Source organism: Convolutriloba macropyga, chromosome 2 (genome assembly GCF_964194025.1).
Source record: "Convolutriloba macropyga chromosome 2, txConMacr16.3, whole genome shotgun sequence".
In the NCBI taxonomy this organism is placed as follows: domain Eukaryota; kingdom Metazoa; phylum Xenacoelomorpha; order Acoela; family Convolutidae; genus Convolutriloba; species Convolutriloba macropyga.
This window is the reverse complement of record NC_134469.1, coordinates 21150729-21176278: the sequence shown is the minus strand read 5'-3', so window position 1 is coordinate 21176278 and position 25550 is coordinate 21150729. Positions and strand designations below refer to the sequence as shown.

General features: G+C 33.9%; 1 protein-coding gene across 8 annotated transcripts in view; it reads right to left on the bottom strand.

The window, feature by feature from the left end:
• Positions 1-18101, bottom strand: part of LOC142357905 (uncharacterized) — a 37389-nt gene extending 19288 nt beyond the window's left edge. For 2 of the 8 annotated variants that reach the window (XM_075409416.1, XM_075409446.1), the window contains exon 1: positions 17765-18101. The gene's annotated coding sequence lies outside the window, so the exon portion shown is untranslated. The other 6 variants (XM_075409439.1, XM_075409435.1, XM_075409430.1 and 3 more) reach the window with 6 other exon arrangements.
• Between the last annotated feature and the right edge of the window lie 7449 nt (positions 18102-25550).

The window sequence follows — 25550 nt, the reverse complement described above, 5'->3', positions numbered from 1 at the left end:
ATACTAACACACGCTCTCAAAAAACATTCCATACTAGAAGTACTCATACTGTTTACTTTTCCCAAAAAAGTAAACAGTCATACACAACACAGGTGTTCATATTTGACTTGAGTGAAAAGGTGGAGGAAAAAAGAACAAATAAAATCAAAACAGGATCACAAGATTTATTGTAGAGCTATCATTATTAATGCATTTATAATGTCACATAAATGTACGGCTCATTTCATTTCTCTGCTCACAGACAACGCAAACGTCACCGTCTATCCGTGTAAAAACATTTTTTTTAATGCAAGATAAAACTGAAGTTATGAAGTTTAATATGCTTGCAACGAGTAGCCGTTTGAGCTGTTTTTCAGTGATTTCTAAAAAAATTGTGAAATGTGGAATTCATGTCATAATGAATGAATATGCGTAAATAACGGAGAACGTAATTGTTAAACAATTGTTAGTCGACGTATCGAGTTAAAGATTGATTGAAACGGGGCCAGTAGACTACTGAGTAAATACCGTTACACGTCTATCGAAAGTATTAGACTAATAGAAATTAATTTACACGTTAATGGATAAAATGCACCGATGCAAAAATCATGTATTTCTGCAAAGCAAGTTTTAACTTGGGCGTTTTTTCAGCAACTGATAATTTTACGATTATTTTTTATAGGTAACCTATAATTAGAGCTGTCGGGTTTTGTAGTTAAGGCGCATTGCTGAAAAAATATATATTGGGTTATAATGATAGCTAATTAGTCCGTAGGAAAAGTAGAAATCAGGCAAAACACTGCCATTTTGATATAGACTCGAAGCAAAAAGTGGTGAATAATATCAATTTTTTTACTCCAAAAGTTGGACTAATTTACTCAACGACTTCGCCTCTTGCACAAAGAATTTAGCTTTCCGTCATTATAAATTAACTACTAATCAAATTTGTCAAAAACAGAAACCAAATATTGAAAAATTTTTCCTTTGCTCTAGACTTAAAAATGTTCAACGGTAATTGGTCACACAATTCATCATTTTCCCATAAAATAACCCTGCCAAAGAACCCTGAGTAATTTAACCTCATAAGAAAATGAATCAACTTCCGATAGAAAGTGTTTTGATGACTTAAAATAGTCTATTTAAACTTCAATCCAAAAAAGATTGCCACTATGAAACTCACATAGAGAACTAATTTGTACAAACTATATATCTTTGAGATTTTTTGGAGAAAACTTCTAGGATAACTTTTTCATTCACAATATTTCGCACATCTTCAACACGCAAGATAAAATATTGAGTAGCGATCCAAATATTATTGTGATATAATGCAAAGATGTTTTATCTGATAGCGTAACACAAATCCGAAGCAAAACAAAGTATCCTTTTCAAAAATTCGGCAAAACTCTGAAAAATCACGCTCTTCTGATTGCGGAAAAAATATAACGAAGAAGGGATCATAAAAGAACTAAAGCATTTTACCTAACTTTCTTCAACCATTTCTGATCTCAAAACATTTTTGTGGAGGGAAAAATAGTTTGCTTAGTATTGGAAAGGATTTTGTTCGTCGCAAAAAGAGCTAAATTCCTACTTACAAAAATTTATTGAAAATTTGAGTTAATTTTCAAAATCAAGTGGTCATTAGTTTCATTTTACAACTGTGAAGATTAGTTCCAAATGGTTAAAAATACTTATAATTAGGAAACACCGATTCTCATAAAATTTATATTTGAATAAATCGTGTTCGATCTCGCGTGCACAATACTTGAAAATAGACTTAATGCCTTCAATTGAAAATATTTTTCGCCCACTACATCAATGTAAAACCAAGTTAGAGTTTGCAACATGCTGTAGCATTTTCATAATCCCTGGCACTGACGGTTGCAGTACTCAACTGCTGGTGAATGTATGCCTGACCTTGTATGAAACTCAACAATAACCGTCGGCCAGTTGCCATAACTTTTTAGCTCCTCCTCCCTTCAATTAAGTTTTACAGCCGACAGTTTTTTGTACTTCAAGCTTTAAAACAGGTTTTAATTTATTTAACGACGTTAAATAAGTTTTAATTTATTTAACGAATAATTTAGTTAACGACGTTTGCCGCTTGTTGACAAAAATTAGTGTATTTTAAAGTAAAGTGCAAGCCAACAGACATTTCCAATACAGATCTCACATTGATAACGAACTTGTACAAACTATGTTTTGCAATTCTTCAACACGCAAAAAAATGTCAACTAACAATACATATAGTTTCATGATGTATAGCCAAGATGTTGTACTCTACTTACTCTGTAAACAAAACCCAAGCTAAGTATCATTTTCATTAATTAAGCAAAACTCTTCAAAATTCACGCTTTTCAGTTTGAGGAAAAATTATAACGAAGAAGGACTTATAAAAGTGCTAAGTCATTTTCACCTAACTGTCCTTGACAATTGCTGATCTCAAACCGTTTTTATGGTTGGAAGTAATAGTTTGTGTATATTTTAGGTGAATTTATTTGTCGCGAAAAAAGCTGAATTGTTCATGTTTTGTAACATGATACTATATTTTCATAGTATCTGTCACTGTCTGGTTACGGTACTCAATTACTGGTCAATGTTTACATGTACGTTGTAAGAAACTCAACTCTGGCGGCTAGCTTGTTGTCGTATCTTCGGACTTTTTTAGACCGTCTTTCAATTAGGCCTTGCAGTCGCCAGTATTTTTGTACTTCAAACTGTAAAACAGGTTCGACAAATTTACTCAAAGATTTCTGCCTCTTGCAGAGCAACTTCAGCTTTCCTTCAATGTAAATAACCAACTGTTCACGGATATCAAAAAGAAAAACATACAAATGGAAGACCAATAACTTCTAAGGTAATGATCACACATTTTTGTGTTTTCATACAAATTAACCCGGCTATGCTTCCCTTAGAACCTGGCACCTTAATCTTAAATATGAAAATATGAATAGTTTCGATGGCAACTGTTAGAAGGTTGAAAGAGAACAACCTAATGTAAATTGTGCATAAGATAAGCTTGACATAGCTTGACAAGAAGCTCTACTTGTTCAACGTATACTTGAGCTCTACTTGTTCAACGGCTAGAGAAATGAAGACTTGAGGAACAAGAAAGAACGTAAGAACGGGTTATAAGAGATGCCCAAGTTCGAGAGCTTAAGACCAGTTGGTGTAATTGGGTAGCACACTAGGCTTGCAAGTAAGAGATGCTGGTTCGAATCCAGTACTGGTCCATTTTCACAGTAGTTGCACCTGAATAGACCCCCCAACAGGTTATGGGCCCAGACCCTAGTCTCTGAGCTTAACCGCAAAAGAGAGACAATATAGTTAGAAACTGTGAAAGAGAGGATGCGCAATTTAAGGGGGAGTGTTAGAAGGTTGAAAGAGAACAACCTAATGTAAATTGAGCATAAGATAAGCTTGACATAGCTTGACAAGAAGCTCTACTTGTTCAAGGTATACTTGGCTGGAGAAATGAAGCCTTGAGGAACCCATAAGTAATTGGGTAGCACACTAGGCTTGCAAGTAAGAGATGCTGGTTCGAATCCAGTACTGGTCCATTTTCGCAGTACTTGCACCTGAATAGACCCCCCAACAGCAACTGTTCGACGGCGTAAATTATTCTATTTGAAAGGTAACCCAGCTTTCCAATATAAATCTGTCATTGATAAAGAAATTGTACAAATTATGTATCTTTGATAATTTTGGGGAAACACCGAGGATAACCTTTTCATTCACAAAATTTCGGTCGTCTTCAAAACGCAAGATAAAATGTTAACTAAGGATCAATCACGATACACTGATTATCATGAATTTTATTTTTGAATTAGTCATATTTGATTTCCCGTCCCTAATTGTTCCGACCCCTCTTGAGGGGGGGGGGAGGAACTTTATACTCCAATGGGTTTTTTTTGTTCAGTCAATTTTGGCCGATCGATATATTCATCGTAGAGAGTTCAGACTGGTATCATTAGAAAGCTTGTCCAGCGTAGAATATGGAATTAAAAAGATTTTTTTGATTTTCGTTTTTGACAGGGAGATATCGAGGTTTAAACTTTCGAGAAAATAGAGTGAATTCCGTTGATTTCATTCACCTTTTTTCGGAATTTTTGACTAAATTTTCGCCAATTTTGATAAAATTTATTAAAATTTTTCAATAAAATGTTGATTTTACGTTCAAAGACAAAATATATTGTCGGCTATTTTCACTGATTTTTTTGTCACAAATTCCGGCTAAATATTTCACAAAATTCAGACTTTTTCATCAAAAACAGCAGGAAATAAGTTTCTTTAGTCCACTCTGATTAAATTTGCCGGCAGTAAACCCCCAAACAAAACTAATATAATCTTTGTAGACTGAAAAAGGGGCTAATTTGACTTCAACTTCCGTTGAGATTGCTCTGTAAATAAAACTCTGCCGTTTTTTGCTAACTTTATTCGTTGATTATCAAAAACGAAGGATTTATTTTTGATTCTCTAACTAACAAAATATCTCTATCAATGACGTTCCAAAAACCTAAAATTCCTAATGGACAATCAACATTAGCAGGACTAGTTTTGTACCAATCTTGGACCGTTACAGTCCAAAAATAATTCGGATTGTCATCAGTCGGTTTTTTATAAAAAAAAATTTGATCTTTTTTTATAATAATTAAATAACAGAACATTTCAAATCAAAGCTCACTAATGATAGGTCCTATTGGCTTCCTAATAAGCTCAAAATTGTTTTATCTAGTTGATTGCTTGAAAGCTTATGGTCGTTTCGACTTTTGAAATATTTGATTTTAAAAAAATGGCTTATTGAACTTTGACACCATTTTTCTCTTAATTTGGTCAACTTGTAGCTTAGTGTCAGCAATCAAAGAGCGCTCCTTCTTTCTACTGAATTCAAATTTATTCTTTATTGCGGTTTTACTTCTTCAGTTATGGTGTTCCGGCTTTGATACTACTAGATTTTACAATTTTTTTTAAAATTTTTAGATATTTGTTCATGTTTTCTAGTTTTCTCAAATTGTCACGTTATTGTCAGTTTATATATCACAATTTTCGCTTTCAAAATAACACACAAATGATAATTTTTAACGCCTTACAGATATAGATTGTGGTTCTTTACCACTTCGACAATACTTTCTTGAAATATTTACTTGAATTTTTTAATTTTGTCTTTAACTGTCCTTTTTACTTTGTCTTTTTAGTCGCATTTAATGTCCTGTACAATGACCCGGTTTGATTGATTTTTCATGCAAGAGTAGATGAGTCGATGTTATGATATTAGAAGATAGATAAGGGCTTTCATGACTTTGAAAACAATTGTTCTCCAAAATGAAAAAAAAAACATTTCAACTTCGCAATTTTCATACTTTTTTTGTCTGTTTGTTACCTGGTCCCGCTAATTAAAAATTAAAGATGACATTATTTTTGTCAAGGGAAGGTGTCAAAAGGGATTGGTGTCACAAAATCTTTTGCTTTGAAAGAATTCGTTATGACTTTACTGGCTTCGACACGGATTTTTCCACAAAAAAAAGCAAATGAAATTTTGATTTTTGTCATATTTGACGTTCTTTTTGTTGACGTAAGACAGTTTCTGGATAATTGCGGTTCTCTAGAGCTTCCTTCGGGAGAATGGACGAAGATATTTAATTTGTTCGTTTTGTAACTAATGGTCTTCATGTCTTTGGAAATAAATTTTTTTCGAAAAAAAAACAAATATTACATAATTTTGCATATTTTTATTTTGTCTAAATGTTGCTTATTTTCAAAAATTAGTTGCCACATATTACATTATTGGTGTTCGACAAAGGTGCAATCGAACATATTTTGGTGGCCAAAGTATGGCTTGACGGCTTGCAAAGCGTTTTCTGGCATGTTTTAATTGATTTTTAGTTTGTTGTCTATTTGTTGTTCTTTTTGTAACTGCAGAAAATATTGAATACCAAGAGTTCATAATTCTCTTCTATAGAAGCATTAGTAATTGTAAACCTATGTGATATTTTAGTTGATTCCTAATGGTTTTCACTTTGAAATTAATTGTTTTTTTAAAAAAAATTCTGCGAATTCTCTTACTTTAAAGTTTCTGTTCTTTTTTGTCTGATTGTTACCAAGCTTTATTATAAAATGGTAAATAACTATTTTTTTCTGATGAATTACAAGTCATTTTTGTTTATTTTCATTTTATTTGACGCTATTTTGACTTTGTTAATAAGTTTTGTTTTTTAAAACGGACATAAATTTTTTGATGTAAGTAAGGTTTGTTGTTGTTGTTGTTTGACTTTGCCGTTCGTCTTCGCTCGCTTTCTTAATACTGGCATATCTCATCAATCTAATGCATTATTTTTAACTCCACTGAGTTATTTGCTTTGGACTCTATCTTTTCGTTCATGCACCAGTTTTTTTTTTGAAAAATACTTGAATTTTTTGTGTTTTTCTATCTGTTCCTCATTTGGTAGACAATTATGCCAAAATTGCGGATGAGCGGGGTCGGAACTTTATGTGCGATCGCACATTGCCGAGCCGCCTTGTTTTTGAATAGGATCAACTATATTGGATTTCGCCAAACACTCATTGTCAAACCAGGGCACTTGTGAACAAATTTGAGGTGTCACAAATTTTAATAAAAAACTTTGCGTTGAGACCTTCGCAGCCATAGAAACACATAGAAATCATAACTAAGGTCTTAGCAAACGGATGAGGTTAAGAATTCAGCAAATTTTTGCCTCTGCTTCTGCTATTAATCCGGTGGAAAAAATGACCCCTGGCTCGAATGAACAACCAAGGGCGAGGGATTATCACTAATGCTTAAGGAAAGTTTATAAAGCATCGTAACTTCGAATTAAGTTCTATTATGTTACGGTTTCGAGAGAGTTTCAATTTTTTATTATTTCATTATTGAATTATTTTTTGTTTCGGAAAATGTTTCCGTGCTTAAACGTATGAGTAAGCGTGGGAAATACGCAGGCACAAAACATGTATAATTTGGGTTGCCAAACGGACGTTTTCCGAAGAATTAAAAAATTAAAAATGTTTTTCAATATTAAATCAGAAACTGTAAAGTAAAGGTTCAGTTTATACCAGCGATAAGATAATTGTTTGCAACTATTGGAACATTTCTTCACAATTGTCCCAGTATTTATAAATATTAAATATAACAAGCGAAAGTGATGCTAACTTTGTGCTTTATATATATATGCACTTTATTCAAGGTCATAATGTTCAGATTAAATACAGAGAAAAAATCATAATGTTCATTAGAAATTCAGAATTATACTATGAATTATAATATGAAATGTCCAATAACTGCCTTGATCAGAACTCTGGTCATAGTAAAAATCTGGTCATAGTAAAATGGAAATACTATGATTCAGGACTGAAATGTTACGGGACTCAGATCCGGGTTAATATTAAGAGAATGTGACCAGATGACTGAGCTTGACATGAGAGTTTAGTTCAAGAGAGAAAATAAAGACCCTCGTAGTGTGAAGAAGTTAGATCAATGGACAAAAGATTTGGAATAAAGTGGTGACACTGAGCCGGGGTCTTTAAGGCTACTACTCATTGACGTCAGCTCAAAACTTTCTAATCTCATGGATATTCACTGAGTAATAATGCATTCAGTTACTCAAATATTAATATCATCAATTAGATGGTTATGTTGACTCAATGTCAATACCGTTGAGTTGTCGTCCCACGCAACAAACTATTGAATCCCGTAATAGGTCGAGTAACTATATCTGAAAATTTAAACTGCTTTAAAGTCAAGCTTGATTATAAGTTGCATGTTATAATTAAGATAATTTGTTCAGATAATTCCATGTTAATAAATAGCTGATGTTGATTTTTCTTCTCCGTTTTCTCTGGAAAGGTAGTCTGAATTAAATGTACAAAAATGGTCTCAGCACGTAAAAACACGCTGGATGGATCTAAAGGAGCCTCAGGAAATTTGTGTCTTGAAACAGTAGTCACTTAACCTCACTTACAACTCAAAAAATTCTGGAACTGATGTTTCAATTTTAAGAAAAGAAGAGAGAACAATAAAAACAGTATTTTTCAAGTTCATTTGGTCGCAGAAAATGATGAAATTGAAATAACTTTTTTGGTAATTGCCAATCTAAAGGATTTTGTAAAAGGGAATTTCTAAGTACTGAAAGGGAATTGCCAACAGTTCTCAAAACGGAGAAAAAATACTGCAGGGTACCCGGACCTAACGCCAAGTCAATTTCAGTACTGGGCAAGTCTAATTACAAGGCTCATTTTTTTACTGATTCAGACCAATGATCATGTCACTTTTTACACTTGGCAGTTTAAATCCAAATCTGGGCTGAGACTTGGCAAGTCTAAATCCAAGTCCGTTCTAAGACTTGGCAATTCTAAATCCAAGTCTGATATAAGACTTGGCAATCCTAAATACAACTGTCAGAAAATGTTTCAAAACCAGCAGTTTTTTTCTTTTTTCACTAGGAGAACGCAAATAAATAAATCTGAGAAGACATAGACAACATTGAAAGAAAAACTTAATATGTTAAAGAGAAGTTTCTTAGCTGAAAACTTATGCAAAAATTTTGAACAGTTCAACAAATTTATCAAAATGAAATTAATTGAAAACATTTTCTGAAGAAACTATAGCTATTAAATGAATTTCTCACACTGTGAGAGACCTGAGCAGAGATTTTGCTGACAATTTCTCAGACGTATGATGCATTGGGGAAACCAACTTTCAAAAGTTTTTGCCTAATTCTTTTATACCAATACGGTGAACCCGACCTCTTTTGCTTTTCTTTGTCTTAATTTGATAATTTTTTCAATGACATTAAAATTAAGTTTCCCCTTACAACAGGGTTTTGAGATATTTGAATTGTTCTGTACTTGTGGTTCCTGTGGTGAGTTCTATCAGTAAATTATTGAAGGAAATTTCAGTGCGAATTTCTAAAAAAATTCGAAATGATTCGACGCAGTTTTAGTGTAAGCTGACAACTCTTAGTTTTAGTGTTGCAGTTTTAGTGCAGTTTTAGTGCAGTTTTAGTGTATACTGACAACTTTGATCAGCTCTGTTTTAAATTTGTTCTAATGGTTCTAGTAGCCTTAAAGAACCCGACTCAATTTCACCACTTTATTCCAAATCTTTTGTGCTTTGATCTAACTTCTTCACACTACGAGGAGTTTTGTTCTAATCATTTTTGATGCCCTATTTTGCAAAAATGGTCTATATTCTATATTTTTCTACTATTTTTCACACAAATTGCCATCCTATCCTGGCTTTTTTGCTTAGTTGTCTCCGGTTGCTATTGTTGTTTGCTGTTGGATTTCTCTATCAAGTGAAAAAATGTAACCAATCTGTTGGTAAGGGGATAAGTGAGGGCAGGGTTTGTAGTAATTAATAGTTTTCTACGTTTTTCTTTGAGAGCAGTTCGTTGGCCACCTATACTTTCTGCTCCGAAAACGTGTTTTCAAAAAAAATTCGTTGATTGAAAAAAATTATGGAGCCCCAACCATTATGGGTTTCGAGTTGAAAAAAAATTGTGGGTTTCGAGTTAATTGTAACAAAAATTGACTATGAAGCAGTCTGGCTGGAGATAGCAAAAAGGCTGGAAATATTGGGGGACTCATACAGCTGTTATTCTTTTTGTTATCCACTACACTAAGACATGGCATAAATAAATTGGCTGTCCCAGAGTTGAAAATGTTCAAATTCAGAGCACCTTTCAAATGCCAAAAACAAAAAGGTTACGTTCTTGTCTTATGCTGTATTGCTATTCTTACAAAACGAGACAAGTTCATGTCAAGGTGATTGCAAATTTTTTTGGTTCATCAGTTGATACCGTTTAGATATGCTTCCGGATCGCCGTTCCCCTCTTTCCATCGTTACCACATGCAGGGTTCATCCACTCAATCGCAAACTACTGGATGATTTTTTTAAGTGTTACAATAAAATACTAACAGCCATGCATTGTTATATTGTTATTCACTCCTGTATTTATTGAGACGTAACATTCGATTTCAATAAAAAAAACAATTATCATCAAAAATGCTTGAAACAACATTAAGTTAATAAAAAAAATTGATAGTCAGCACACGAAATGCCCTTAATTTGCTGTGCAATTTATATTTAAACAATTTTTTGGCATGCTTTTCATTCCGTATTTAAAGGTTAAAATTAAATGTAGTTTCCAAAAGTTATAACTAAAATTATAATACCAAAAATAAACCTGCGAATTGTTATGGCTGGGCGGTTACGTTAAGATTCACTCGAACTTCGAAACAAGCCACGCCAGTCAAGTATATTTTATTGGAATTGGCGTTTCCTTTGGTTTCCTCAGAATTGTAAATGAATTTGGTTTTGAAAGAAATTTCAAAGGAGCCGATAAAACCTCTGAATTATTTTACAAGACAAAAGCTTTCACCAAATCAACTGACCATAATTTTTCAATTTGCCATCTTTTTCATTATTTTCCACCTGATTGAGTTTTACATCTCATTTGATGTTTACACCCCCTTTCACTTGTTTACAAATTTGGTCACGTATTTTTAGCTGTCTACTCAGCAGTTTCAAATATTTTATGCTTTGGCTGAAATGAAGGTACGCTTTGTGACTAAAAAACTGATTGACGTTTCATCGGTACTGTAATTGGGAAAAATAGCGTGACCGAAAAAAAAACAGATTTCCTGATTATTGTAAAAGTTTACGTCAATTGAGGCTTTTAGAATGTCAAGGCCCAATTGTACCAGCTATCGAGTATGTTGATGGAACAGAAAAAAAATTCTAAGGGGGGAACAGATGGTGCTCAAACTTGAATAGTGGAGTTGAGATTTAGAGACTATTTACAGCTAGAAATGTATGAATGTACTCTACATATAAATGACATACAGTTTTTCTTGTTCGTTGATCGAATTATGAATTTTTGGGAACGACACCAACCTGTCCTCGTCAGATTGCCATGTAATTGATATTCAGAAGCAAGGCAAGGTGTTCAACTATTGCCTTGATGTCAACAAGGGCGACGACTTTCTTTGAAGAAGGAAGCTTTCAACAGTCAAGAAAAAGGTTTTACAGTCTTTGGAACCGAAAAGAATTTGCAGTTGCTTAGTGACAACAAAGAATTGTTTGCTGATGAAAGATTCAAACGCTGTCCCGAGCGAGAACTTCTATAAAATCCTCACTGAGCACCTACCGAAAACCATCAAGGCAATAGAAAATTTACATAAAGGATTTGAATCGATGCTTCGAATTAGCAAGCCCGACGTTTGGAAATTTTAGACCAAACACAGACTACAAGCGCTTCAAGAATTTACCGTGGCACAACATAAAGTGAGGAAACACATGGTTACAGAAATTGAGAGAAACAGTAGAATCAATCGAATCGTTTGTGCCGCACACAATAATGAGCTAATAGAATATTTTCAAGCAATTGAACCAAATATGTCATTTTGAGAAGCTATTTCAATCGTTTGTCTTTATCTGTAATAATGTGTTGCTAAATTATATGAGGCTGAGTCTCTTTCACTGGGTTTATTTAAGTGAGGGTTTTCTAATGGGGGTTCTCTCCGTGGTTTTTTTCCTATCTACTGTTGGGTGGGTTTTTTTCCGCAACCACTTTTTCGTACAATATGGAATACTAGCGTGTCATGTTAACCATTATAGTTCTCTCGACCGAAATATACCATATAAAAGAAGCAATAATAGATACATACGCATTATATTAGACTAGATAGATGGCATAAAGATTGTTTGTACTTTCAATTATTTCAATTTTCGGACGATTTTTAAAAGAGTTCTTGGGCTTAGGAGCGTCTTTTAGTATATATATTACTTGTAAAAAAAGTTGATAGATTCTAAAATAAAATGGAATCTTGAGAGACTATGGCAGCAAAAACATTCTGGCCAAAAGCCTGGTTATCTTGAAAGACTCTGGCAGAGACTGCCAGAACCCTGCAAAAAATCATTTGAAGTCGACTGGGGTATTCACTTTTTAACTTTAATTTTATGCGTGATAAGTATCAGAATAAGGTTCAGAACAAAACCCTAATTGTCAATGAGTTAACTTTATCTATTTTGTTTCATACCTTGTGTTTTCATGCCCCGAATTACAAATTTTTTGTAGTTATATAGCATGTTACTACGTAAAAAAATAGCAAGTGCATCTGGGGCGTAAAAATTATATAACAACTAAGCAGGGGGCAGCAAAAATTTCCTTCATCTTTCGCTTTTAGACTCTTCTAGGCTTTTTATTAAAACACACAGGTAAAAATTATTTTAAAAAATTGTTTTGTCTACAGAAACAAGTTAAAGAAAAACTACGAATTCAGAATCTCCCATTCATTTGGAGTCTGTTCTCGAGCAACAAAACGAGTGCAAATCAAGAAATTTTATGGCAACAGAATTTTTCATTTCCATCAAAACAAAATGATTTCCAAGTTACTAATAACACAAAATCGCCAAGATATCAAAAAGATCTGACTTGAAACACTTCCACATGCTTGGATATGCTGAATTAGTTGAAAGAGACATTATTTTAGTTTACATTTTGTCAAAGTTGCCGAGTACTTTATTGTGTTGCACCATTTTACTATCGTTCAGCCACCCTTCTCTTTTTCTCGTTATTTCTATGACATTTCTTTTGATTGGCAATTAAACAATTTTTCAGTTGCCGATTTTTCATTCACTAAAAAATGTGTTTCAAAACTTTCAGATAAGCTGAGGTTTTCAGACAGACAGCGATAGTTTGTGGGTGTCGTTCATCTTTGAATTTTGTTGTCGTGCTGAAGCTCTCCTGTAGGCTTTCGTACCTCGTTGGCAGAGCGAACAGCAAGTGAAGACCACAAAGCACTGGAGAGGGTCTATCATACTTTCTCTTTTAGTTCTTTGGAGTCTTTCAAGCAGAACCTGCCATCTAATAAAACTGTTTTCCAACAAATTTATTTTCTCAAATTCCAGTCAAACGAGCTTTGCTGTAAAGAAGCTTACTGGCAAGTCGTTTATGAAATGAAAACTCTATTGCACAAACCCTATAAGACCTTGATTTATCTCTAATAACGTTATCTACTATTCAGTCATATCTCCTTCGAATGAAAGTTGTTGCATCTAGAATATGTGACAAATGGTAGCAAAATTGGTTTTTCCTGTTACTGATTTTTGCAACTAAGTTTCCATAAGGGTTCCTCTACAATTTGTGGGCCTTCTTTGTTTAATTGTTTACTCCGTTAAGTAATGGCTGGGGCTAATTGGGTTTTTTCTGTCTCCAGTAAAAACTTTAGAGAGGCCCTTTGTCTGCTTCATCCCCATAAGCCTCGTGCTCTAGATCGGGAGATTCTGTCTTCTACTTTTGTACGTCATCATTTTCAGCGTTTGTTGGTCCATTATCTTTTGGACGAGCAAAACAATTGTAAAAAGAGAGAAGAAGGGTGCTGTCTTTCAAAAACAGTAGACTTTTTGATAAATCTTCTTTCATATAGACTCTAGTGGGATCTTTTGACATAGAAAGGACTCTGATCTCTAACTCCAATGTTTGGTAGAAAACAATTGGCCATGGTGTTCATACAATTCATAAGAACATTTTTCTGTTTTCTAAAAACATTAGAAAAAGCTTTTTTAATTATGTCAGAAATTTGATTTTCTCAAGAAGAGCAAATTGATTTTATATTGAATAATTGAGAAGTTTATAGGAGAGATTTCATTGTTAAATCAATATGGTGATTTTAATCTGTGAGTAAAATGAAACTGAAAAGTTGCCGAAATAAATGCCCGTTATCAATTAGAAAAATCAAGACAAGAATATAATTGCAGCAACAATTACTCATAATGTGAGCCGTAAGCTCGACCAAAACTTGATAGCTCATTCCAATCTCCCATTTTGGAGTCTATATTGAGGAGTAACTTGACATGAAAGTACCTAAAGATGGGGACCAGAACGTTCAACGTTAGATAACCTAGGGCTATTGAAAATTATGTAGGTTAGAGCGAGAGAGCAAAATGTTGTTTTTCTTGGCTTAACTTATCCTTTTCATTCAATAACGTTGCTACCATGAAGCAACTACTCCTGGCACTATCGTGGTAAGTTAAAAATAATATTTTTTCTCAATTCTTTTATTGCTTTCAATAGAGCTCGAAATTTTTTGCCGTACTTTCAATTAAGTTAGCGCTGATTGAAAACATTTTCGAAAACCAACTTATTAATCTTCCACGTAGACAGTTGAGAAAAAAAGACAGTTAATGGCATAACACAATAAATACAAAATTAAATGAACCCACAATGGGCCGCCAAAAACGTCATCCGCTTTAAACGCTCTCTTGTTTTCAAAAACTTAGGTCTTACAACAGATTCACTTACCTAATGTGTTATTATGATATTATATATGTTAATATATTATTATCAACCCTCTATTTTCTTAAACTCAAAAACATGTTAGTTTCTTACGCAATCACTGAATGCCTCGGAGTAAAATTTGATCGGTTATTGGACGATAGATTTTAAACTTTTCGAAGACCTTTTTGTTTCCTCTGAGAGTTTTCGAAATCGCCGAATGATTAAAACAAATTGTTTCTTGACAGTGTTCATAGGTTTGATAAAAAGTGGCCGAAAAACCTGGAAATTTCAAAACTGCTGGACAATTTGGGTGACTTTTTACCGATATTTTCTTTCTATTCCGCTAGTCTTTCTTGTTAACCAAAAATTGCCATCCTGTTGATCGTTACTTGAACATTTTTATAGATTAACATGAACAAGAAGGCTCGGTAATGTGCGTACGCACATATTGTTCCAACCCCGCTCATCACGTTCTCAACTTAATTGTATACCAAAAGATGAAGAGATCAAAAACATAGATATCGGTCAGTAAACAACCGATCGAATATAATAATGCCACGCTAGAGGGCCGATGACAGTTGTTGATAATAGAACTACTAAAAAAGACCATTAAAAAAATCGAAAACCAAGCATTATTTACGACCCCAACTCGATGTCTACCATTAAAAAATCATAACAAAATCAAACTCGCGTCAGATAAAATCTAAACAAAACAGTTTAACCTATACTTCATTAGAAAAAGTATGCGACCGGTTCTCAATGCGACTGGTTAACAGGTCGAAAAAAAAGTGAAAAAAAAAGCAAAAAGGTGCAAAATTAAAAAAATACGGTTCATTCAAAGTATCTATTTTTGAAAACAATTAAATTCACAGTTATTAATGTCTTTAGATATCACCTGAAATCAATGAAATGTTCATTTATAACTCCGTAGAAAACAATTGAGACATACCAGAATCCAATCTTCAATTGCACAATGCCCTTACGATTATGGTTATAAACCAAAAACGAAGCAAAAATCCTCTAAAATGTACAATTAAATAAAAATCTCAAACATTTTATGAAGTTTTGAGTACAAATAGTAAAAGAAATCCGAGGAACTGCAAACAACGGGTTGTGACCTGTGTTTACAAAGACTGAAAAAAACTATTTTCTAAAATGACAAAGCTCAAAAACCCAAATTTGTTTTGGGAACAAAAACATTTCCAAAAGTCATAACAGGTTTAAGATTTCATCAAAAAGCGATGGATTAAGTTGAAGCACCTAAGGAAGCCAATTGAGCCTATTAATACTGAGACCACGCCACGACCCCATAAAATAACAAATACATAACAAATACACAAAGAAGCCACAACTTCAAACAATTTTACGACATCACACTTTTCAAGGCACTATACTTTTAAGATGTTACCCGCAAAAACAGTAAATCATTTTTTTTCTCCTCGTCCAAAAATCAGCGAGCCTTCCTTATAAAAGGACAACGTAGACACGACAACAAAAAGAAAGCCGAAAATTGAACAGTATTTAAATCTCGAGAACTTTTTTTTGAAAATAAATGGTCGAAGCAATCAGTCACAACGTATAACAAAGCGCAATAAAAGTGGATTAATCATCAAACGTAGAGATAGTTGAAAAAAGCTATTTTAAAAAATTTAGTCTGAAAGTCATTAAAACAAACAACTATAAATTGAAATCTTTATCTAGGTTGAGTTGTACGCCCTGGGGAAACAATTAAGACGTATTGTTAACAAGTATATGTTGGACAACAATAAAAGGAGAGACAAGCATAGAAAAAACAAAAAAATACACAAAATTTTGCGAGATATCTTCGCCTCAGCCCAAAAAGCATAAACTATTCAACAAAAACATTTAAAATATACAGATACTCTTTTTTTCCAACGTTGTTCAAATTTAAAATTATGCTTGTTTTCAATTGGATTTGACAACAATGTGATAATTTGAGAAGGAAACGAAATGGACTCATAAAAAATGCGATTAAGCTCAAAAATGAAATTGAAAAAAAAAAAATATTTGAAAACGCGTAGTGTCAAAACATAATCTGAATATGAGACCGTTTCCAAAAAAATGTAATAATCAAACGGAATTGATATTTGCCTGTTTCTAATGAGGCTTCGCCCGAAGTTGAGAGAAATAAGATAAAATAGTGGCAAAGTTCAAAAATTCACCGATCTTTTCTTAAATCAAATATATTCAAAGTCATAAGAGACATTAGATAACAACTGAAAGAAATGTCTAGGTTCGTCTATACCTACTAAAAATTTATCTTTATCTTTGATTGGGAACACTAAGTCGTTGGGCTACAAAAAGTATAACAAATGAAAGCGAAACTCAAGAAGTCCTAAAAATTTTTACGAAATCAATTGGTCAAAGCCACAAAACAATGAGCTTAACTATTAAACCATATTATAATATCGTTGGACATCTTTTTTGCCAATAATATCTGTTATTAATGGAGCCTTGAGTTGAGATTGTCGTCAGTAAGTTACATAAAAACATTTACATAGCGCAAATGCTTTGAAAGAAAAGTCGCGCCCCAATTAAATCTAAAAAACTTTTTATCGTAAGGATCCATGGTGAGATCAAGATCAGCCCAGATATTGCTGCGCGTCTAACAAAGCATTCAATTGTTCAAGTGATTGCAAAATAGATCAATTTTTGAAAAAACTTTCAGTTTGTCAAAAAATGAATGATGCTTTTTTTTAATTATCGAGTTTAAATTTGCGAATTTATAATCCAAAAGACTCATAGAGCCAGCGGGATTACAAATAGCTCCTTTCTGAGCTTCAGAAGATTTTGACCGCAGTTTTATGGTGTCTACTTCCAGCAAATTTAAAGCAAGTAGGCTAAAAAAAGCAAATTTGGTCCTATGTTTCTCGAAAAAAGTCTGATTTTTAAAAAATTTAACATAAATTCTAGCCAAAAAACTCGGATTGAACAACTCAGCAATCCTCTTTTATCTTAAGAGAGAAAACAAAAGCAGTACAGTTAACAAATTTTACATTTTTTTAAGCAAAATTGACAAAAATTTGGTCAAAAATACGGAAAATGTGAATAAAAACAGCAGTAATTCACAAAACTTTAAACCTTGATAACTGCCTATAAAAAGCGAAAAATGAAAAAAAATTTAATTCCTCATTGAAGATTCTCCACTGACAGCTCTCTAGGATGATTATATCGATCGGCCAAAATTGACTGAACCAAAAAAAAACCCATTTGAGTATATAGTTCCTCCCTCCCCACTAAAGTGGGGGTCGGAACAATTATGTACTACCGTGCATTATTCTGTTTTCGTCACGATCAAATTTAAGTACTAAAAAAGGAGTTTTTCTGAAAGCAAGTTTAAGATAGTTTGTAACTTATTACCAATTTGAGGGCGTGTGAAAAGATACGCCCTTTTAATGAGCTAAAAACTCAGAAAACAGGGGTAAAATAATTTTGAGGCCCCCTGGAGGATTTTGGGTAATAAAGTTTATAACCAGAAGATGGGGTGTAATGCAAAGCATATTGAAATCCGAAGAGGAGTGTTGATGTTGTTTATTTATTTATTTGTCTGGTTGTTTACTCTGGACTAAGAGGGGAAGGGGGAATGGTGTATCGGGAAGAGAAAATAAGAAATAATAATAAGCCAAGAGTGCCTGTTAGGTGATTGAGGCGGCTGTGGTAGTGTTGTTTGTGGTGGTAAGGAAAACAAACAAACAAAAGTAAACAAGATATGAATTGGACGTGTCTCGTGTCTTTCATATACACGCCAATATCATCCTCATCATCATATTTTTATTTTTCCACAGTTTATGTCCAATTTTCCTCTATTCATGTTTTTATATAAAAGGGCGTATAGAGTATTTTTCGAGCTCTTTGGATCTTGATTACGTAATTGAGGGACACACAGGCTCGCCATGTCACAGATCGACGGTCACTTTCATTCCTTATTCTCTCCTTGGTAATGAGGGGGGCGGGGGGGATTTTTCGGTGTGACGATGTTGATTTCAATTTACAATTTGATCATGCGGTTAGTTTTGTGCTTTTGATGTGGACCCTGTAATAGAGTAAGGTTGTGATCGCTGAATGCGTCCTATGGTAAAAGCCGGGGATTAATTGGGTGGCTGTTTTCTTTTCTCTCTTTGAGGCTATTTTACCGGTGGGGGGGGGGGGGTAGTCTGGTTGAAGGGAGTGATGTGATGGAATTTGGCAATGACACGGTTGACTACTTTTCCAGCTACCGTTCACTATTTCTTTTATTCTGTCTCTTTCTCTCTCTCTCTCTCTCTCCATTTTTCTTCTCATCTGATGATGTTTAATGAATGGTAACAATGGCGGTGTTCCAGCGACGTCTAGTCTACAATAAATCTATTACGTAGACTTCCTTTTTAACCCCCCTCCCCACCCCACCTCTCTCCCATCTAACTCTTTCAGCACCTGTTGTTTCTCTTGGACTTTTTCACTTGCAGTTTTTCATACATATCATACCTATTGCAATCAGGACTCTAACATTTCTTGCTGATTACGTTGGTGTTGTTGTTGTTCGCCGGTTTTGCCTCGGAGACATTGATTATTAGAGCCACACTTTTATGACACAAAGGTGCCATAGTAACTATATGCCCTGTCGTAATCTGGATTAACTAAAGAGAAGGTGGGGTAGTTACCCACGCAAATTTTCCTCCCAATTTTTCCTAAAAATTGCACCTTTTTTGTTGCTTTCATAAAATCAATCCGTAACTCTCCCCTGCGTTCTTGTTTGATCAACAAAGAAGTGACAGAAAAATCCTTAAAAACAGACAATGTCAATAGAGAAAACATGTGACCTCAATCTCTCATTTTATGTCAAAATTGAAAAGCTGAATGTTTATGTCTTAATACTTCCCAGGTCGAGGTTTGGTCAAAAAATAATGAACAACAAGTGAAGACCACAAAGCACTGGAGAGGGTCTATCATACTTTCTCTTTTAGTTCTTTGGAGTCTTTCAAGCAGAACCTGCCATCTAATAAAACTGTTTTCCAACAAATTTATTTTCTCAAATTCCAGTCAAACGAGCTTTGCTGTAAAGAAGCTTACTGGCAAGTCGTTTATGAAATGAAAACTCTATTGCACAAACCCTATAAGACCTTGATTTATCTCTAATAACGTTATCTACTATTCAGTCATATCTCCTTCGAATGAAAGTTGTTGCATCTAGAATATGTGACAAATGGTAGCAAAATTGGTTTTTCCTGTTACTGATTTTTGCAACTAAGTTTCCATAAGGGTTCCTCTACAATTTGTGGGCCTTCTTTGTTTAATTGTTTACTCCGTTAAGTAATGGCTGGGGCTAATTGGGTTTTTTCTGTCTCCAGTAAAAACTTTAGAGAGGCCCTTTGTCTGCTTCATCCCCATAAGCCTCGTGCTCTAGATCGGGAGATTCTGTCTTCTACTTTTGTACGTCATCATTTTCAGCGTTTGTTGGTCCATTATCTTTTGGACGAGCAAAACAATTGTAAAAAGAGAGAAGAAGGGTGCTGTCTTTCAAAAACAGTAGACTTTTTGATAAATCTTCTTTCATATAGACTCTAGTGGGATCTTTTGACATAGAAAGGACTCTGATCTCTAACTCCAATGTTTGGTAGAAAACAATTGGCCATGGTGTTCATACAATTCATAAGAACATTTTTCTGTTTTCTAAAAACATTAGAAAAAGCTTTTTTAATTATGTCAGAAATTTGATTTTCTCAAGAAGAGCAAATTGATTTTATATTGAATAATTGAGAAGTTTATAGGAGAGATTTCATTGTTAAATCAATATGGTGATTTTAATCTGTGAGTAAAATGAAACTGAAAAGTTGCCGAAATAAATGCCCGTTATCAATTAGAAAAATCAAGACAAGAATATAATTGCAGCAACAATTACTCATAATGTGAGCCGTAAGCTCGACCAAAACTTGATAGCTCATTCCAATCTCCCATTTTGGAGTCTATATTGAGGAGTAACTTGACATGAAAGTACCTAAAGATGGGGACCAGAACGTTCAACGTTAGATAACCTAGGGCTATTGAAAATTATGTAGGTTAGAGCGAGAGAGCAAAATGTTGTTTTTCTTGGCTTAACTTATCCTTTTCATTCAATAACGTTGCTACCATGAAGCAACTACTCCTGGCACTATCGTGGTAAGTTAAAAATAATATTTTTTCTCAATTCTTTTATTGCTTTCAATAGAGCTCGAAATTTTTTGCCGTACTTTCAATTAAGTTAGCGCTGATTGAAAACATTTTCGAAAACCAACTTATTAATCTTCCACGTAGACAGTTGAGAAAAAAAGACAGTTAATGGCATAACACAATAAATACAAAACTAAATGAACCCACAATGGGCCGCCAAAAACGTCATCCGCTTTAAACGCTCTCTTGTTTTCAAAAACTTAGGTCTTACAACAGATTCACTTACCTAATGTGTTATTATGATATTATATATGTTAATATATTATTATCAACCCTCTATTTTCTTAAACTCAAAAACATGTTAGTTTCTTACGCAATCACTGAATGCCTCGGAGTAAAATTTGATCGGTTATTGGACGATAGATTTTAAACTTTTCGAAGACCTTTTTGTTTCCTCTGAGAGTTTTCGAAATCGCCGAATGATTAAAACAAATTGTTTCTTGACAGTGTTCATAGGTTTGATAAAAAGTGGCCGAAAAACCTGGAAATTTCAAAACTGCTGGACAATTTGGGTGACTTTTTACCGATATTTTCTTTCTATTCCGCTAGTCTTTCTTGTTAACCAAAAATTGCCATCCTGTTGATCGTTACTTGAACATTTTTATAGATTAACATGAACAAGAAGGCTCGGTAATGTGCGTACGCACATATTGTTCCAACCCCGCTCATCACGTTCTCAACTTAATTGTATACCAAAAGATGAAGAGATCAAAAACATAGATATCGGTCAGTAAACAACCGATCGAATATAATAATGCCACGCTAGAGGGCCGATGACAGTTGTTGATAATAGAACTACTAAAAAAGACCATTAAAAAAATCGAAAACCAAGCATTATTTACGACCCCAACTCGATGTCTACCATTAAAAAATCATAACAAAATCAAACTCGCGTCAGATAAAATCTAAACAAAACAGTTTAACCTATACTTCATTAGAAAAAGTATGCGACCGGTTCTCAATGCGACTGGTTAACAGGTCGAAAAAAAAGTGAAAAAAAAAGCAAAAAGGTGCAAAATTAAAAAAATACGGTTCATTCAAAGTATCTATTTTTGAAAACAATTAAATTCACAGTTATTAATGTCTTTAGATATCACCTGAAATCAATGAAATGTTCATTTATAACTCCGTAGAAAACAATTGAGACATACCAGAATCCAATCTTCAATTGCACAATGCCCTTACGATTATGGTTATAAACCAAAAACGAAGCAAAAATCCTCTAAAATGTACAATTAAATAAAAATCTCAAACATTTTATGAAGTTTTGAGTACAAATAGTAAAAGAAATCCGAGGAACTGCAAACAACGGGTTGTGACCTGTGTTTACAAAGACTGAAAAAAACTATTTTCTAAAATGACAAAGCTCAAAAACCCAAATTTGTTTTGGGAACAAAAACATTTCCAAAAGTCATAACAGGTTTAAGATTTCATCAAAAAGCGATGGATTAAGTTGAAGCACCTAAGGAAGCCAATTGAGCCTATTAATACTGAGACCACGCCACGACCCCATAAAATAACAAATACATAACAAATACACAAAGAAGCCACAACTTCAAACAATTTTACGACATCACACTTTTCAAGGCACTATACTTTTAAGATGTTACCCGCAAAAACAGTAAATCATTTTTTTTCTCCTCGTCCAAAAATCAGCGAGCCTTCCTTATAAAAGGACAACGTAGACACGACAACAAAAAGAAAGCCGAAAATTGAACAGTATTTAAATCTCGAGAACTTTTTTTTGAAAATAAATGGTCGAAGCAATCAGTCACAACGTATAACAAAGCGCAATAAAAGTGGATTAATCATCAAACGTAGAGATAGTTGAAAAAAGCTATTTTAAAAAATTTAGTCTGAAAGTCATTAAAACAAACAACTATAAATTGAAATCTTTATCTAGGTTGAGTTGTACGCCCTGGGGAAACAATTAAGACGTATTGTTAACAAGTATATGTTGGACAACAATAAAAGGAGAGACAAGCATAGAAAAAACAAAAAAATACACAAAATTTTGCGAGATATCTTCGCCTCAGCCCAAAAAGCATAAACTATTCAACAAAAACATTTAAAATATACAGATACTCTTTTTTTCCAACGTTGTTCAAATTTAAAATTATGCTTGTTTTCAATTGGATTTGACAACAATGTGATAATTTGAGAAGGAAACGAAATGGACTCATAAAAAATGCGATTAAGCTCAAAAATGAAATTGAAAAAAAAAAATATTTGAAAACGCGTAGTGTCAAAACATAATCTGAATATGAGACCGTTTCCAAAAAAATGTAATAATCAAACGGAATTGATATTTGCCTGTTTCTAATGAGGCTTCGCCCGAAGTTGAGAGAAATAAGATAAAATAGTGGCAAAGTTCAAAAATTCACCGATCTTTTCTTAAATCAAATATATTCAAAGTCATAAGAGACATTAGATAACAACTGAAAGAAATGTCTAGGTTCGTCTATACCTACTAAAAATTTATCTTTATCTTTGATTGGGAACACTAAGTCGTTGGGCTACAAAAAGTATAACAAATGAAAGCGAAACTCAAGAAGTCCTAAAAATTTTTACGAAATCAATTGGTCAAAGCCACAAAACAATGAGCTTAACTATTAAACCATATTATAATATCGTTGGACATCTTTTTTGCCAATAATATCTGTTATTAATGGAGCCTTGAGTTGAGATTGTCGTCAGTAAGTTACATAAAAACATTTACATAGCGCAAATGCTTTGAAAGAAAAGTCGCGCCCCAATTAAATCTAAAAAACTTTTTATCGTAAGGATCCATGGTGAGATCAAGATCAGCCCAGATATTGCTGCGCGTCTAACAAAGCATTCAATTGTTCAAGTGATTGCAAAATAGATCAATTTTTGAAAAAACTTTCAGTTTGTCAAAAAATGAAGGATGCTTTTTTTTAATTATCGAGTTTAAATTTGCGAATTTATAATCCAAAAGACTCATAGAGCCAGCGGGATTACAAATAGCTCCTTTCTGAGCTTCAGAAGATTTTGACCGCAGTTTTATGGTGTCTACTTCCAGCAAATTTAAAGCAAGTAGGCTAAAAAAAGCAAATTTGGTCCTATGTTTCTCGAAAAAAGTCTGATTTTTAAAAAATTTAACATAAATTCTAGCCAAAAAACTCGGATTGAACAACTCAGCAATTCTCTTTTATCTTAAGAGAGAAAACAAAAGCAGTACAGTTAACAAATTTTACATTTTTTTAAGCAAAATTGACAAAAATTTGGTCAAAAATACGGAAAATGTGAATAAAAACAGCAGTAATTCACAAAACTTTAAACCTTGATAACTGCCTATAAAAAGCGAAAAATGAAAAAAAATTTAATTCCTTATTGAAGATTCTCCACTGACAGCTCTCTAGGATGATTATATCGATCGGCCAAAATTGACTGAACCAAAAAAAAACCCATTTGAGTATATAGTTCCTCCCTCCCCACTAAAGTGGGGGTCGGAACAATTATGTACTACCGTGCATTATTCTGTTTTCGTCACGATCAAATTTAAGTACTAAAAAAGGAGTTTTTCTGAAAGCAAGTTTAAGATAGTTTGTAACTTATTACCAATTTGAGGGCGTGTGAAAAGATACGCCCTTTTAATGAGCTAAAAACTCAGAAAACAGGGGTAAAATAATTTTGAGGCCCCCTGGAGGATTTTGGGTAATAAAGTTTATAACCAGAAGATGGGGTGTAATGCAAAGCATATTGAAATCCGAAGAGGAGTGTTGATGTTGTTTATTTATTTATTTGTCTGGTTGTTTACTCTGGACTAAGAGGGGAAGGGGGAATGGTGTATCGGGAAGAGAAAATAAGAAATAATAATAAGCCAAGAGTGCCTGTTAGGTGATTGAGGCGGCTGTGGTAGTGTTGTTTGTGGTGGTAAGGAAAACAAACAAACAAAAGTAAACAAGATATGAATTGGACGTGTCTCGTGTCTTTCATATACACGCCAATATCATCCTCATCATCATATTTTTATTTTTCCACAGTTTATGTCCAATTTTCCTCTATTCATGTTTTTATATAAAAGGGCGTATAGAGTATTTTTCGAGCTCTTTGGATCTTGATTACGTAATTGAGGGACACACAGGCTCGCCATGTCACAGATCGACGGTCACTTTCATTCCTTATTCTCTCCTTGGTAATGAGGGGGGCGGGGGGGATTTTTCGGTGTGACGATGTTGATTTCAATTTACAATTTGATCATGCGGTTAGTTTTGTGCTTTTGATGTGGACCCTGTAATAGAGTAAGGTTGTGATCGCTGAATGCGTCCTATGGTAAAAGCCGGGGATTAATTGGGTGGCTGTTTTCTTTTCTCTCTTTGAGGCTATTTTACCGGTGGGGGGGGGGTAGTCTGGTTGAAGGGAGTGATGTGATGGAATTTGGCAATGACACGGTTGACTACTTTTCCAGCTACCGTTCACTATTTCTTTTATTCTGTCTCTTTCTCTCTCTCTCTCTCTCTCCATTTTTCTTCTCATCTGATGATGTTTAATGAATGGTAACAATGGCGGTGTTCCAGCGACGTCTAGTCTACAATAAATCTATTACGTAGACTTCCTTTTTAACCCCCCTCCCCACCCCACCTCTCTCCCATCTAACTCTTTCAGCACCTGTTGTTTCTCTTGGACTTTTTCACTTGCAGTTTTTCATACATATCATACCTATTGCAATCAGGACTCTAACATTTCTTGCTGATTACGTTGGTGTTGTTGTTGTTCGCCGGTTTTGCCTCGGAGACATTGATTATTAGAGCCACACTTTTATGACACAAAGGTGCCATAGTAACTATATGCCCTGTCGTAATCTGGATTAACTAAAGAGAAGGTGGGGTAGTTACCCACGCAAATTTTCCTCCCAATTTTTCCTAAAAATTGCACCTTTTTTGTTGCTTTCATAAAATCAATCCGTAACTCTCCCCTGCGTTCTTGTTTGATCAACAAAGAAGTGACAGAAAAATCCTTAAAAACAGACAATGTCAATAGAGAAAACATGTGACCTCAATCTCTCATTTTATGTCAAAATTGAAAAGCTGAATGTTTATGTCTTAATAC